Here is a 4,424-nt window from a genome sequence, read left to right as displayed (position 1 = left end):
TTCTTTACACCACATCTAGGATTTTCTATGTTTAAAAGATAGATGTTTTATAAAGTTTCTAAAATAAGAAACTTTTTAATTTTTCAATCTCCATCCTTCAACAACTAAATCTATGATTCAATACCACCTAATCCTCATCTCAAAACATAGCTGAAAGCACTTCGACACCATATCTAGGGTTTAGAAAAAGTAAAAGATTGATATTTATAAAGTTTCTAAAATAGGAAACTTTTTATTTCTTCAATCTCTATCCTTCAGCAATTAAATCTAAGATTGAATATCCTCTTATCCTAATCTTAAAACTTGTCAAAAAACTCCTTGACACCATCTCTAGGGTTTCTTATGTCCAAAAGATGGATGTTTTATAAAGTTTCTAAAATAAGAAGCTTTCTATTTTTTCAATCTCCATCCTTCATCAGCTAAATCTAAGATTGAATACCATCTCATCATCAATCCAAAACTTAGCTAAAAGCTCATTGACACCATCTCTAGGGTCAGCTAGGTCTAAACGATGGATGTTATATTAACTGTCTATTTTTTCTATCTCCGTCCTTTATCAACAAAATCCAAGATCCAATACCATCACATCCTCCTCTCAAAACTTGACTGAAAACTCCTTAACACCATCTCTAAGATTTCCTACGTCTAAAAGATGGATATTTTATAAAGTTTCTAAAACATGAAACTTTCTACGTTTTCAATCTCCATCTTTCATCAACTAAATCTAATATTTAAAACCATCTCATCATCATTGCAAAACTTGGCTAAAAGCACTTTGACACCATCTCCAAGGTCTCTTATGTCTAAAAGAAGGATGTTTTAGAGTTTCTAAAATAAGAAACTTTCTATTTTTTAATTCAATATCCTCTATCAACTAAATCTATGATTCAATACCATCTCGTCCTGATCTCAAACCTTGGCAAAAAGCTTATTAACACTATCTCGAGGATTTCCCACGTCTAAAAGATGGATGTTTTATAAAGTTTCTAAAATAATAAACTTTCTATTTCTTCAATCTCCATCCTTAATCAACTAAATCTAAGATTCAATACCATCTAATCCTCATTTCAAAATATTGCTAAAAGCTCTTTGACACCATCTCTAGGGTTTTCTAAGTATAAAAGTTTGATGTTTTATAATGTTTCTAAAATGGGAAACTTTTTTTTCTTTCAATCTCCTTCATTCAGCAACTAAATCTAAGATTCAGTACCCTCTCATTCTCATCTCAAAACTTTGCTAACAGCTCCTTGACACCATCTCTCGAGTTTCCAATGTCTCAAAGATGGATGTTTTACAAAGTTTCTAAAATCAGAAACTTTCTATTTTTTCAATCTCCATCCTTCCTCAGCTAAATCTAAAATTCAATTCCATCTCATTATAAATCCAAAACTTGCCTAAAAGCTCATTAACACCATCTCTAGGGTCAGATATCTCTAAACGATGTATGTTATATAAACTTTTTATTTTTTCAATCTCCTTCCTTTATCAACAAAATCTAAGATCCAATACGATCACATCCTCATCTCAAAACTTGACTAAAAGCTCCTTAACACCATCTCTAGGATTTCCTATGTCTAAAAGATTGATATTTTATAAAGTTTCTAAAACAAGAAACTTTCTACTTTTTCAATCTCCATCTTCCATCAACTAAATCTAAGATTTAAAACCATCTCATCATCATCCCAAAACTTTGCTAAAAGCTCTTGGACACCATCTCCAGGGTCTCTTATGTTTAAAAGATGGATGTTTTAGAGTTTCTAAAATAAGAAACTTTCTATTTTTTAATTCAATTTCCTATATCAACAAAATCAAAGATTCAATACCATCTCATCCTCTTCTACAAACTTGGCTAAAAGCTTCTTTACACCACATCTAGGATTTTCTATGTTTAAAAGATAGATGTTTTATAAAGTTTCTAAAATAAGAAACTTTTTAATTTTTCAATCTCCATCCTTCAACAACTAAATCTATGATTCAATACCACCTAATCCTCATCTCAAAACATAGCTGAAAGCACTTCGACACCATATCTAGGGTTTAGAAAAAGTAAAAGATTGATATTTATAAAGTTTCTAAAATAGGAAACTTTTTATTTCTTCAATCTCTATCCTTCAGCAATTAAATCTAAGATTGAATATCCTCTTATCCTAATCTTAAAACTTGTCAAAAAACTCCTTGACACCATCTCTAGGGTTTCTTATGTCCAAAAGATGGATGTTTTATAAAGTTTCTAAAATAAGAAGCTTTCTATTTTTTCAATCTCCATCCTTCATCAGCTAAATCTAATATTCAATACCCTCTAATTCTCAACCCAAAACGTGGCTAGAAGTTGGTTGACATCATCTCTAGGGTTTCAATACCATAAAAGGTGGTCCTTCATCAACTAAATCAAAGTTTCAATACCATCTCATCCTCACCTCAAAACATGGCTAAAAGCTCCTTGACACCATCTCTAAGGTCTCATATGGCTAAAAATTGATGTTTTGAAAAGTTTCCAAAATAAGAAACTTTCTATTTTTTCAATCTTCTTACTTTATTAACTAAATCTAAGTCAATACCATCTCGTCCTGATATCAAAACGTGGCAAAAAGCTTATTAATACTATTTCGAGGATTTCCCACGTCTAAAAGATGGATGTTTTATAAAGTTTCTAAAATAATAAATTTTCTAGTTCTTCAATCTCCATCATTTATCAACTAAATCTAAGATTCAATACCATCTAATCCTCATCACAAAAGGTTGCTAAAAAGCTCTTTGACACCATCTCTAGTGTTTACTAATTATAAAAGTTTGATGTTTTATAAAGTTTCTAAAATAGGAAACTTTTTTTTCTTTCAATCTCCATCATTCCGCAACTAAATCTAAGATTCAGTACCCTCTCATTCTCATCTCAAAACTTTGCTAAAAGCTCCTTGACAGCATCTCTCGAGTTTCCAATATTTCAAAGATGGATGTTTTATAAAGTTTCTAAAATAAGAAACTTTCTATTTTTTCAATCTCCATCCTTCATTAGCTAAATCTAAGATTCAATACCATCTCACCATCAATCCAAAACTTGGCTAAAAGCTGATTGACACCATCTCTAGGGTCAGCTATGTCTAAACGATGGATGTTATATAAACTTTCTATTTTTTCAATCTCCATCCTTTATCAACAAAATCCAAGATCCAATACCATCACATCCTCATCTCAAAACTTAACTGAAAGCTCCTTAACACCATCTCTAGGATTTCCTATGTCTAAAAGATGGATATTTTATAAAGTTTCTAAAACGAGAAACTTTCTACTTTTTCAATCTCCATCTTCCATCAGCTAAATCTAAGATTTAAAACCATCTTATCATCATCCCAAAACATGCTTAAAAGCTCTTGGACACCATCTCAAGGGTCTCTTATGTCTAAAAGATGGATGTTTTAGAGTTTCTAAAATAAGAAACTTTCTATTTTTTAATTCAATATCGTATATCAACAAAATCAAAGATTCAATACCATCTCATCCTCTTCTACAAACTTGGCTAAAAGCTTCTTTACACCACATCAAGGGTTTTCTATGCTTAAAAGATGGATGTTTTATAAAGTTTCAAAAATAAGAAACTTTGTAATTTTTCAATCTACATCCTTCATCAACTAAATCTATGATTCAATACCACCTAATCCTCATCTCAAAACTTAGCTAAAAGCACTTCGACACCATAGCTAGGGTTTACAAAAAGTAAAAGATTTATATTTATAAAGTTTCTAAAATAAGAAACTTTTTATTTTTTCAATCTCTGTCCTTCAATAACTAAATCTAAGATTCAATACCGTCTCCTCCTAATCTTAAAACTCGACAAAAAACTCCTTGACACTATCTCTAGGGTTTCTTATGTCCAAAATAAGGATGTTTTATAAAGTTTCTAAAATAAGAAGCTTTCAATTTTTTCAATCTCCATCCTTCATCAGCTAAATCTAAGATTCAATACCATAAAAGGTTGTCCTTCATCAACTAAATCTAAGTTTCAATACCATCTCATCCTCACCTCAAAACATGGCTAAAAGCACCTTGTCCCCATCTCTAGGGTCTCCTATGTCTAAAAATTGATTTTTTGAAGTGTTTCTAAAATAAGAAACTTTCAATTTTTTAAACCTTCTTACTTTATCTACTAAATCTAATATTCAATAACATCTCGCCCTGATCTCAAAACTTGGCAAAAAGCTTATTAACACTATCTCGAGGATTTACACATCTAAAAGATGGATGTTTTATAAAGTTTCAAAAATAATAAACTTTCTATTTCTTCACTCGGCATCTTTCATCAACTAAGTCAAAGATTCAATACCATCTAATCCTCATCTCAAAATGTTAAAAGCTCTTTGACACCATCTAAAGGGTTTACTAAGTATAAAAGTTTGATGTTTCATAAAGTTTGTAAATATAGGAAACTT

This window comes from Tasmannia lanceolata, unplaced genomic scaffold (genome assembly GCF_043159265.1).
Source record: "Tasmannia lanceolata isolate RefF3 unplaced genomic scaffold, GAP_Taslan_0.1 ptg000012l, whole genome shotgun sequence".
NCBI lineage: Eukaryota > Viridiplantae > Streptophyta > Magnoliopsida > Canellales > Winteraceae > Tasmannia > Tasmannia lanceolata.
Note: the sequence above shows the minus strand (reverse complement) of the source record.